This window comes from Nilaparvata lugens, chromosome 2 (genome assembly GCF_014356525.2).
Source record: "Nilaparvata lugens isolate BPH chromosome 2, ASM1435652v1, whole genome shotgun sequence".
Taxonomy (NCBI): domain Eukaryota; kingdom Metazoa; phylum Arthropoda; class Insecta; order Hemiptera; family Delphacidae; genus Nilaparvata; species Nilaparvata lugens.
The window spans coordinates 75,487,201-75,501,102 of NC_052505.1; the positions used below are offsets into that span (position 1 = coordinate 75,487,201).

Here is a 13,902-nt window from a genome sequence, read left to right on the forward strand (position 1 = left end):
ACTCCACCTTATAAGAATACAGTACAATAATATTATTTTTTATAATAGAAAATTAATTATTAAGATAACAGTTTTCTTCAAATAATGTAGAATTTTATACCTTAAACCAAAATTTTAAGCTTGTATTAATATGGATTCAAAAACCTAATTATATGGAAGAACTATTATGTTTTGATAGATCAAAAACAAGATTCTCCTAGATTTTCTACTTCCAAGTGTTACATAATTTCTCCCTCCATACTCAAATTATTCTACGATTTGCACGAGACAGCAACTTCACCCAATAAGAATACAATACAATAATATTATTTTTTGTAATGTAAAATCAATTATTAAGAAGTGAAAATGATATTGCTTGGTGTACACAGAATTGAAGGTCTATAAATGGAAGCTAGCAAGCTATCAAAGGTGAGAGAAACGCACTTTGAACTTCAAAATCAAGTACTGTATTCAGCATATTTAGTCAAAAGTCAATTCAATTTTTCTCTGGTTTCTGTGAATTTTACTGGATATGTTATGTGATGTTTTGTTCGTTTTTAATCGAAAATAAGGCCACCACTAACTATAACTGTAAAATTCCAAATTAAACATGCATCTTCCATCATTCTCAAAACAGTAACAAGGAATTTCGGCAAAATTAGTTCATAGGAGGTTTTAGCAAGCCCTAGTAATGTGATTGAATCTGAGTAAATGAAACCTTTACTTTTAATTATGAATCCACTAGTCGGCTTTGCCCCATGGACTCCTTTGAATTATAAAGCAACTAAATAGAATCAAAAAGCCTTGCTTCTCACACCTTCTCATTTCAGTATTCTCCGCTGTATTCTAGTGAGTAGATGAATCATGAATTTTTCATTGCAGGTATTTATACAAAATATTCCATATTCTAATAATTATTCTTAATAACATCAAACTACAATACTGACAACTTCAGTCAATCATTCTGTTGTTTATAAAAATATCATGGTATAATAATTCATATACCAATTCTCTATATTTCTCTATATCAAAAGTACCCTTGGTAGATTCTGCAGCAAATAGACTATCATTTCCTATCACAAGAATAAACCACTGTAAGTTTCTAAATAGAAATTGAGAGAACAAAATATCTTCATTCTAGACTCTTGATATTTTTTACTCTCTTCTCGCCTTTTCTTTGTTTCCTCCTCTTTATCTTCTTTTTCTCTACAGTTTCAGTTGTTTTCCAATTTTGTATAAAGAGAATAGTAATATAACAATTCAATCACAGATAAATTTGTCAATAGACTAAAACATTTGTAGTGATTTCATAGAAAGCGTGGGACGGTAATAGATAGCATTATGATGAATCACACGAGATAGTAATGAGCAAATGTCGCTGGTTGTACTGAAACACAGACTCATTCGATAATGGAAACGATATCGAGTTTTGAAATGTGCCAATAACAATGGATGCATTCGTCAGTATCTCTGCTTGTCGGATGGAACTATAACTCTGATGGATCAGTCTATAACTCCGTAACTATGACTATAACTATAACTGTGCCGCGTACATTAGCATTACAACTGCGGCTCCATTATCTTCTATCCACCAAAATGTAGGCATCCAATGCCTACATGGGATTAATTCATCTAATAGCAGTTGTAGTCATGACTATCGAATGTTGCATTTCTATTCAATGGAGTTGTTTCAGCGAATGGTAACACATGATTTTAGCCTGAGTGATGTGATTATTATTTCATATCGTATTCAGACTTAACTTCCGTAATGGATCTCAAAAATGAATCAGCATTAGCAACATTAATAAGTGTGTTCTTTTTCTTTGAAAAAGATTAGAAAACAATAACTATATATAACCATCTTTATCGGTCTATTAAAGAATAATCAATTTCCTTTCAAACATGTTATGGCCTACCAAATTTATCGTAAGTTCAAAATATGTTTCCAATCGGTAGAAGAAAATATGATAAGTGACAAATTTCCAATGCAATAAGATAGGATTATAGAGTTTGTTTGGAATCTTGATGGCGGATTTATACCACGTGATCAAGCTAGCCAATCAAAAGCGTGTCAGTCAATAGATATATTGTGGTTATATAGCTACTGTGGATTGGACTACTGTAGTCCATCGTAATTATTTGACTTTCGACATAGCTTATGTCGAAATAGCTATTTAGAACTGTCAGAATAAGCATACCCTTCTATACACTACTTTTTACTTTCCTTGCCCTATTACCATAGGTAAGGAAAGTATTGCTCTCCGTAAAAAATTAAGGCACCCCAATTTCTAAATTTCTATACGTTTCAAGGTCCCCTGAGTCCAAAAAAGTGGTTTTTGGGTATTGGTCTGTATTTGTGTGTGTGTGTGTGTGTGTGTGTGTGTATGAGTGTATGTGCGTCTGTGTACAAGATATCTCATCTCCCAATTAACGGAATGACTTGAAATTTGGAACTCAAGGTCCTTTCACTATAAGGATCCGACACGAACAATTTCGATCAAATGCAATTCAAGATGGCGGCTGAAATGGTGAAAATGTTGTCAAAAACAGGGTTTTTCGTGATTTTCTCGGAAACGGCTCCAACGATTTTGATCAAATTCATACCTAAAATATGATCATTCAATTGCTAATTATTGTTGATTCTATTAATTCATTCACTATGAAGAGATAGCAGACCTCATGTGTGTCTCCAGCGTTATTGCCCTGTCACCAGCAGGCTCAAATCTTTGAATAGTAGACTTGAGATGCGCGGGAACACTAGCGTCACGTGATCAATTTTCATAACGGCAAGGAAAGTTGTGTGAGTGCGCCACACCAGATTTTTGAAAACTAGGGTGGCCGCTAACGACGAGACATGCATGATAATTAATTATATGGACAGGACATATGGTTAACATGTGAATACACACAGTTGTCATATATCGTTGTGTCATCACAGTGGAAAGCTTCGCTCAAAATTTTTCAAGGTCAAGTTTTTGTATCTTCGATTTTCTCTTTCCTATGCTATTTGATATTAATTTTTTTTTATGATTACAATTTGTAATTTTTCAGTAGTTTATTGGTTTATTTTCTGTTATAAGCCTCTCGCAAATGACAAAACATGCATGATGAACAAGCGTTTACATACACAACCATGTTCATCATGCATGTACTTCCGTTAGTGGCCAGCCTTTTATTATTGAAACCTTCTAATAACCTTCGGACTACGAAAATATTCTTTTTGAGAGCAAATACCCTTCACACTACAATGTGAGAAAATTTTCACTGCTACTGTTTCTGTCAACTGATGCGATTCAGAATCACAGTTCATCGCAAGCTACCATTATTTCCAAGATTCTTTCCAATCAGATTTCACGATGATGGTAATAATGGAAGGCGTGCGAAAAGTACGCTTGAAAGACTTGAAAGATTGGCTAGCTTGATGATGGTGATTGGAGGGTGGTTACCGAGTGGAGGGGGGGAGCGTTGGGAGAATGAGGTGGTGAGGAGGTGGGTGACGCTACTCAGAAGAGAACAAAATGAGGTTTCTTATCAGCAATGGCACAGGCCTCTTGGCCATCCTGCACTCATTTGAGTGAGTCACCTCACGCTCAGCATGTCGTGGGTCAAGAATGGGGCGGGGTTCTGAGTTTCAGTGCCTCCTGTAGTCTCTGCTCTTTTGCAGACCTCAAATTTCGTCACAGTCTAGCGCTTCTGTCGTGAAATATACTTCTTAAATCTTATACATCAGCGTTCATAGATTGTCTCGCCTCAAAAATCAATCATGGGATAATCTTCAATGAACTTAACATTGAAGATTGTTGTAATTATCCTCAACTTCCATGAAATCTACTCCAGGTTTCACTAAAGCCCTGCGTTGATAAAGATTCGTGTCATTTAATGTGAGATAAAAATAGTTTACAATTTCCATTATGTATTTCGGATTATCAGGAAGGCTGATTGCGATTATCATTAAGTTAATGATGAATGTGATAATCTTATTAGGCTTATCGCATGATGACTAACTAATTTTCCTCATCTTCAAGCTGAGAAATAGAATGCAGAATTATGCTCATTTGGTCTCTAATGCTGTAACTTTTTCCTGAATTGAACTACAGGCCCTGGAATATGATGTGAATAATTATGCTTATAGGGTCTGAAGGGGACTGCAGGCTACTAGCGACTTTTATACTGGAAACGTGATTTCGTATATGTACGAGCTAAGTTTCTAAAACTTATTTCAAAATTTTTTTGAAACTTTTTCATTCGCAGACAATATACTTGTACTATCCACTTGAATTCATATTTAGCTGTTGAAAAAATGCTCATACCAAAAATATACGATGGTATGTATCTACCAGGCTGGGTCGCAATATAAATTTAATATTAGTAGAGGATCACGGCAGCACCGTCGTCACTTGACATAGCGGCAATGAGACGAGTTCAATAATTCTGCTAATCTGTTGATTTTATTCAGCAGGACGTTCCAGAATACTCTGAACGGCTCAATGAATAAATCATATCCTCTTATAGAGAAGTTTAACGGAACGTGAGGCGGATAAAGAATTAGTTAATTGGCTTAATCCGTTCGAAGCTCATTCGATTTGTTAGTCAGCGTCGTTATCAAAGCTTCATTACTCCTCCAGCTCTTCATGCGGCTCTAATCAAAAACATAAATATCCCTGATTGGATTAATATTTTGGTCAACAGGATTATCAATACCAACAATTTCTACATTATTTTTCAGTCTCTAAGTATTAGAGTGTTCGATTTTGTACAGGCCTACGGTCTCTCTTGGGTTTATGCTGAGAAAACGTTATCATTAAAATGAATTTCATCTTGGGGTACTGGTTTTACATTAATCCTAAACGAAATATTTTCAGTTATTATTCATTTTGTTTACATTCCGTGAACAATCCAGGAACACAATATAATGTGCATTGAAAACAGCTTTATCGAATACAGTATATTATTGTTGAATAGACTTTGGGTGGGAAATATTATGAATTGGAGCCGTGACTGGTCATATGTCATGTCCATTAAACAGTAGTGGTAGAAATAGTCTTAAAGCTCCAATCCGTCATTTGGATTATCATAGAATAAGAGAATCCCCACTCGGGCGAAGTTTTTTGGAATAATTTAAATTCGTGATATTTCTTGTTTTGTTTTTTTTTGGTAGGAAAAACCTATATGTTATACAAAGTATATTACCGAAATAAGTGGATTTTCATCACTCATTATGATTATAATTCAATCCATAATCTTCATTTGAGTGAAATAATATCATAATAATTAGAATAGAAGATGTCATTGAGATAATTAAAAAATGAAAAATATTTCTATGGGCAAATCAAATTATAATTGCGAAGGCTTCTCTGATAGTTGAGAGAATATAATATGTAATATTTTTTCTGGACAGAAATAAAAACATATTATTCTCTCATAATAATCAATAATCGGTTGCAGAAGATCTCACACCCTCTGAAGACTCTCAAATCTTGGACTAGATCTTCGAACTCATCATGGACTCATCAATAAGCTCAGATTGTAACTATCTCTAGGCATGGGGAGAAGAAGTCGATTGAGTTAAGCCGGCTTCACATGTCAAGGAAAATTCAAAGGGTGGCGATGGATTGAGAACAGGATACTGAATGCTGAGACAAATTATAAATTTCAATAATAACCGTTATTATTGAGAGAAATATTGTTTGATGATGAGAGGAGGAGAGGCGTGTAAGGTATAAAGTAGTAATAGTAGTAAATGTTGAAGAAAAATCAAAGATGGATAGAGAAAGAGAGAATGAATAGGGAGACAGAAAGAGAGCATTTGATTAATACTTGAGGGCATGACACGAGGCATCAAAGATAAACAACAGTGTCTCATAAAGTGTCCGATTCGAGAGACACTCCCCTTCCCCCTCAGCCACTCATTTGAGGGATCAAGTGGAGGTCCACTTTCCCTACTGGGTCCACACTGACTCCACTTTATTGGCTGGCCGATAGATTGGTCACCCACCAGTATATTGATGCAGGATTGCTGACTAAAAGTCGACAATGCCATATTGTAGTTGTTCTCTTCAGGTGAGCATGCTTCAATGAATCATTGATATTGAAGAGAACTGGAATTTCTAGCTATAGTAGGGGAACATCTTCACAAATTTGATTTTCAATAATAAAATTATTCAAATTTAATTTAATAGTTCAAGCATTCTACTTGAATATCAACGCAAGTGGACCGATTCCATTTTAATCATCATTGAACGACATAATTTTGAATTAAATGTGATACGGTTGGAGAAGTTCTATTGTGATATAACAAACCAATTGAAAATTTGGAATTTATTGGTTCTTGTGCAAATGACATTGAGTAAAATAATAACAGACCGGATAACAGAGGGTAATATAAATTCAGATTCCATTAAAAACAAATATCCTAACAAGAATGAAGCATTATGCACAATTAGAAAATATTCAACCAATAATAGTTAATATAATAATTCCAATTATTAGTGAATTTATAGACTACCATCGATTACGATGGATAAAAATTACAAAAACTGCGAATACCTATAGAATATCAAAATTGAATGAACTATATTATCTAAATATGTAGAGGTATAGCTCTAGATTGTTTCTGAGTATCTCAATATATAATATTTAATTTCAATTAGTGAATGTATAGACTGCCATCGATTACGATAGATAAAAATTACAAAAATTGCGAATACCTATAGAATATCAAAATTGAATGAACTATATTATCAAAATACATATGGAGATTGTTTTTGAGTATCTTAATAATGATACAAATATTAAAATTAACTTCCAATCAAATGTTAATGGAATATGTCTTTATGCTATAGCGTGTAGTTTGGTGACATTTTTTGTAATTTCGCGTACACACTTTTCCACTAACTATTTCTTGTATTGAACTGGCAGTATCACATTCAATATGATGAGAGGGTTCCAATCATCCACAGAAACTCTCTCTAAGCACTTCCCTCATCTCCAATCAGTTGATTGAAATATAGTATGTTTATACTAGATGTTATAAAATCTTCACATTTTAATATCGCTGTAACTTTACAATTCTATTCTCTCCCAAAAATAGATCAGATTCTTGATTGGTGAGCAATAATATTCCATAGTATACTGTTTTTCTCCAAAAAAAATGACTGTCCATCAATGGGTTCACCAGAATTTTGTTGTTGAACGATACAATCCTCTTCTGAACGGATGCTATGAATCTCAATTTCAAAATCCTTTAATATTCTATTATTCTCTCTAATCCGCCTGTTGTGATATTATTCTAAAAATAATACTTTTGAGTTGACTTGATCTCTGCAAATTTGAATTTTTTATACAATTCTCTTCTGAACGGATGCTATGAATCTCAATTTCAAAATCCTTTAATATTCTATTATCCTCTCTAATCCGCCTGTTGTGATATTATTCTAAAAATAATACTTTTAAGTTGACTTGATCTCTGTAAATTTGAATGGATTTGATAATATTCAATTATTTGTAATAAGAGTTTGCGAGGTACATCATACTTGAAGAATACTTTACTATTATACATGAGTACTACTTTACTATTATACACATGAATTTATCAAAAATTGGTGCAAAGAAATTCACATGAGAGCCCTACATGCTTCAAGTTTTTGCAATCTGATTGCCTTCAACACTGCAAACTCTCTCATTTTAATAAACTCCAACCTAAGCTCGCGTCATAACTTTCAGAAAACGTTCATCAATCATGTTTCAAAAATGGTTAGAATGAAAATGCATATTAGGAGTGATATTGTCAATTGTGAGAGAGCTTACTCTACATAGGGACAAGGGCTGTTGCACCAAGAAAAATGCCTTATTCTGTGGGAAAAAATGAGAACTTTTTCATAGAAAAGAATAAAGGTCTCTATAATGACAGGTCCTAGAAGGAGGGATAACTGAGATGAATGAGAGCCGGTAAGATATAATGTTATTTATTTTCAATTATAATGTCAGAACGGGTGATGGATGTTTGTATGGGTGGTGGGGTGGAGTAGGTGGTGGGGGTCTGGTGGGGGTAGTTGGTAGTATGCGCGATGGGGGTTGCCGTTGAACATCCCCTAAGCACAGTGCGTGCTTAGCCACGACGCGCTTCGCAGCCACCGGAGAGCTTACTCATCCAGCCAAGTACCTACTCGCCCATCCAACCAACACCGGTAAGTCAACTTGCCTTTTATCACAGCATCACTTGCGCTCCATTAGTTGTGCCAAACTTTTCGTCGTTCGCCAGCAATGTTTATGACGATAATAACTCGCCGAGAACATCGACGCCACTTCCAAGTAGACTTCGTTGCCGGTACTTTGCACAAACTTTACTCCAAGTTCGACCAGCTGCTTTTTGAACTTTCGTCGAACTTTTTCATGGTCCCAATATATGAGCTATAAATACATCAATTCTTTGAAGCGCCACAAGTACTTTTTTGATTTACTCGTTTTATTTTCTGCTGTGGAATCTTTTGAGAAGAATATGGAGTAAATACATATAAAGTTTTATATCTTCATGTCTTAATATCACATATCTATGTGGTATTAAGTTTAACTCAAATATGGAACGCAGTGGAATTACATTTCCTGTGAAATTATAGTTCATTATAGTTCACTATAGTTCATTATAGTTCACTGGTTAGATTTCCTGAATGTAAAATTATATGAACAAGTAGATTGATTGATTATATGCCTCTATTTGGAAAAAATAGGAAGGAAAGGAGTGTTTGTTCCGGGAAGGATTATAATTTAAATTTCTGTTCTCAAATTGAATCTATAATACAGTTATGCGATTCTTCAATAGTGTGGGCGAAGGGTTGACCTGATGCCATTGGAAATTATTGAATAGATGAATACAACACTTGTACATTGTTGAAATTATGTGAAGATTTTTGCATGGTTGATCGGATTCGTTGATGTTTTTTGTTTCGAATTGTGAAAAGCAGAGCAAATTGGAGTATTCGTAACTACCTAATAATAGTTTATTTACAAATATTTACAAATACCAACTTTTACAAATATAATTCTCCCACAAACTTATTCATGAGTTGAAAAATCACCCCTAGAGGATTGATCAAAATTTTTGATGCAACAGAAAAGACGTTTTTCAATTCAATTAGGATCCCCAATGAAACCTATTGTCAAATTATTAAGAATGGCGAATCAAAATTTTGATGCAAGAGAAAAGTAGTTTTTCATGCGCAAACTGTTTTTTCAATCCAATTAGGATCTCCAATGAACCTGTCAAATTATCCTTTTAAAAGATCAAGCTGTTTCCATAATTTCCTCCAATTCTGTAGGTATATAAAACTGTATATAGGCACTAGGAATCAATTTGCTCTATTATAATTATTATTGATAGACTATTATCCCATGATCAATCTCGAGATACTATCAAATTTATCGAATAAACTACTTCGATCATGAATTCATAATGAGATGAAATAAGTATGTGGAGATTATATTGTTCGAAGTTTGATTTGATCGATTGAATAAAGTTTATCTATCAAATTCCTCCTATATTCAGTTTAAGATTAGTGGAAAGTACACTCTCTTCCAAATTTAAATCATTTTGAGAATTCCGAGATGTGACCTCCATTCTGAGTACGAAGAAATTCTAGTTCTAGACTGTAGAAGAAGTTGGAACAATAGTGTACAGACCTGAGAACTCAACAAATTTATAGACACAGTTATGATCATGCGACAGATCAAGCCCAGACCTGAGACTGGTTATGAGAGCAGCATGAAGTACCAGAGTAATAATGCTGAATAAGATCATGTGAACGGGTAATAAGGCGGATAAGGAGAAGAAGACGACGATGATGAGGATGGGAATAACTAAAGTAGAAGGAGGTTGTTTGTGGTTAGCCTTCCCACTGGGTCAGAGTAATTTACTTCATAGACTACATACTTGAAACAGTTCAGTCTATTCTCTAATCTGGTTGGTTTGGAGAGAGCTTTCGCACCTCTCAGCAAATTCCAGCATGTAAGTTGAGATCAGAACTTTGCATTTGTCATATTCAGGTATGGCAGGCGGCTCATCCAATAGCGACCGTATATTTGCACTTGAGATCTTCAAACTTTGTGCTTTGAAGTTAATAATGGATTACAAGAGATTCCGTTGGAACTAAGATGGGAGATTTTGTCTTCTCAATATTTGGTACGAAACGCTCTGCTTTTGCGAAATGAGAGATAGATTCCATAGCTTTCAAATTAAATGAGATAACTTATCACTTTCCTTGCCCTATTACCATAGGTAAGGGAAGTAGACTATTGCTTTCCGAAAAAAATTAAGGTACCCCAATTTCTAAATTTCTATACGTTTCAAGGTCCCCTGAGTCCAAAAAGTTGTTTTTGGGTATTGGTCTGTATGTGTGTGTGTGTGTGTGTGTGTGTGTGCGTCTGTGTACACGATATCTCATCTCCCAGTTAACATAATGACTTGAAATTTGGAACTTAAGGTCCTCACAATATAAGGATCCGATAAGAACAATTTCGATCAAATGCAATATGTCGGCTAGAATGGAGAAAATGTTGCCAAAAACACGGTTTTTCGCAATTTTCTCAAAAACGGCTCCAACGATTTTGATCAAATTCATACCTAGAATAGTCATTGATAAGTTCTATCAACTGCCACAAGTCCCATATCTGTAGAAATTTCAGGAGCTCCACCCCATCTATGCAAAGTTTGATTTTAGTTTACTAATTATCAGGCTTCAGATACAATTAAAACAAAAAAAATGAGTGGAGAAGATTGAGCATGAAAATCTCTACAATTAATGTTCAGTAGCATTTTCACCTAAAATTGTTAACAAGCACAGAATTCGAGAAATTGTGATTATCCAATTGCAAACTATTGGCAACTGTTGATTCTATTAAATGATTCTATGAAGAGATAGCAGACCTCGTGTGTCTCCAGCGTTATTGCCCTGTCACCAGCTGGCTGAAATCTTTGAATAGTAGACTTGAGATGCGCGGGAACACTGGCGTCAGGTGATCAATTTTTATAACGGCAAGGATAGTTGTGTGAGTGCGCCACACCAGTTTTTTTTTAATGCACCTACAGATAAATATTAGTTTGAGAGTTGACAATAGTTTGAATGAATATTGTTAATAAATTAATAGTCATATTCATATTCAAATTCTTCTGTTAGGTCAATAACAGTGCATCATTAGAAAGAAAAAACAGGCGCTTGCCTAAAACGTGTTCTCTCCCTAAATCTAGTTCATAAAATCAGTAATAGTCAAGATTAGAACAATACAAATATGTTTAGCAATCTATATTTTTGGGAAGAGTCAATACTTGAAACTGTTGGAATATCTTTTCAAATGCATTTGAAAAATATTCGTGACATTATACATACAGAGGTCGCAATTGTTGAGAAATGCCACCCTTGAATAATCTAGAGGAACTTTTGAGACAACAAATTTAATTTTCAGATTACTTGATATTGTGAGATGTAAGACGAGGTGTATGATATTCAATGTTACTCAATAATTCAGATCAGGAATCAAGCTCATTGCCAAGGAAATGAAGTTCATATAATATTATTTTGATTACATTATGAACTTAATCAGTGTTGAATTCTCAATATTTTCAGGACATATCTGATATCCTAATGATTTACGAGAATTCAAATGAGTTCTTGAATCTTAAGCTGCGTACAGATTATGTACCACGAACACGCCCATTTTGCATTCCATCAACTAATGCTGAGCTTATTATATCTGTATCTTATTGTTTCTGTACAAATAAGCTGATGAAAAGCGAAATGTGGGTGTTCGTGAAGCAAAATAATCTACGCAGCTTTTGATTTAAGCTGTAGCATTATTGTCTCGAGAGGAAATACGAGTAGTTAAAGAAAATTCGATAATATTGCTACAGTTCAACTAGATCCCTGTAAAGGTTTTATACCCAGGTGAATATTCATCTTACTTGGGTGAATATTCCTTTAACAGTCGTAGAATTCCCTACAGCTATTTATTCTCCAGCTAAAACTCATTTGTTGTGTGAAGAAGTCTTCCAATCAATAATTATTGTCATTCTAAGGGAGTGATCACATTGAGTCATATGATTCATTGAATTTTGCGTATATGTGCAAGTGCACGCTTGATTATAAATGACCAAGCATGTAGATGAGGAATTAAATTAATCTGAAAAGAGCAATAATTTCCATTATTATACCAAAAAGCAATCTGATAAATAAAATGTACATAATATTCAAAAATACAATATATGAAATTTACTACAAATATTAATAAATTGATTTTTTTCGGAAATTAACCTACTGAACTTTGGGAACCCATGTACTAAAGCAGGTGTACATCTTCCAATGGCACTTTCCAGATTTTTTCCGACTCATGCATGATCTGGCTTGCACTTGCACTTGCACTTGAGCTTGCGCATTCCATGTGATCACACCCTTAAATGCGTACGGACGTTTGCGCCACGAACACACTCACTTCACTTTTCATCAGCTGATGTTTACGTTACTATTTCTATATTTGTAAAGAAACAGTGGGATACAGATAAAAGAAGCATTAAATCAGCTGATCAGAAGAGAAATGCGCCTATACGTCTATACGCATCGATTAAATTCAAATTCAATATTCATTTCCTCTTCAATGATACAAACATGTTTAAACAATAGTAATCAAAATACAGTGATAAAGAATATTCTTCACATGGGCTGGATAATATTTATTATATCTATCCTTCCTCTTATTGTTCCCCCTAATAGGCTAATACCGATATGTCAATATTAAGCCTGTTTGCTTGTTTCCATAATAATAATAATAATAAACTTTATTGCCAAAAACAATGCATACAAAATAGTACTCAATCATCTAGAGCATGAACTAATAATAATAAATAACACAATTATGAATATTATATACATTTAATTCTTTTGACAATAAATACTCTCATGCAAGGGAGGCTTCCCTGTACGCATGGAGGAAGGCATATAATACGTTAGAATCCAAACTCTATTGTATAAAATTGATGAGATTGAATTCTAGGAATCAGACTCAATCAAGCAATGAAAATGATATTGTAAGCGAAGTTATCAATCTTAGGTGTTACGAGATAGTCACGATTCCAATAACAATCTCAACCCTACAGGAGTTCATTCGAATCCTCTGCAAAGAGCTCGTCAGAAGAGTTTATTGTGATACAACATCTCATCCCTTTTTTTTACGTATCAGAAGCTTGCTTGTTATCGTCGTCAGCGCGGGTATCAAAAGATTTCGCACTAGAGTGAGCATCTGCAGACGCTGAGAAGCTGAGCTGCTCTGCTCCACCCATAATGGCGCTCGGGCCAGATTGTTAAGGAGGCGACCACACCACACACAAATGCTCTTTGATAACTTTGCAGCTTCACGCTCTTCAGACGATATTCTTTGAATTTAAAAAAATCCAATCAAAATATCTTAAGACCCTTGTTCGAGAGCTCCAATCAATATTCTTGAATAAATTGGAAAATCGAGTTTTCACTATAATTTCCAATAGAAAATGCCATCAAGCCATCATGATAATCCGTTTTTCATATTATTATTCTATGCTATATATCATGAAAATATTACTCTTCATGAATTTGTTTAAATAAATTACTTAAAGTTGTGATGTCGAAGACTCAAAAGAATAATTTTATCTCTGGTCATTGTTCAAATCACTTTGATTATCAAACAGTTGAGAAGGTAGACTAATAATCTTGTTATGCAGATAATATAATCCACTTGAACATTTCTATTTCAGTTGTATGAACCAGATTGTACTGTGTTTTATATTTTGATCGTTGTCCGAGCGTGAAAAGCTAGGCTTGTACGTGAGTGGGATAGTGATAAGAGACGGACCTACGGCTTTTAATGAGTTCTAAACGGGAAATTTCCATTGATAATAGAATGTAA

General features: G+C 34.3%; 1 protein-coding gene across 1 annotated transcript in view; it reads left to right on the top strand.

The window, feature by feature from the left end:
* The first annotated feature begins 8,076 nt into the window (after nucleotides 1-8,076).
* LOC111056679 (Down syndrome cell adhesion molecule-like protein Dscam2) overlaps nucleotides 8,077-13,902 on the top strand; it is a 262,768-nt gene continuing 256,942 nt past the window's right edge. Inside the window, exon 1 of the mRNA XM_039421737.1 lies at nucleotides 8,077-8,165. The gene's annotated coding sequence lies outside the window, so the exon portion shown is untranslated. The remainder of the gene's footprint in view (nucleotides 8,166-13,902) is intronic.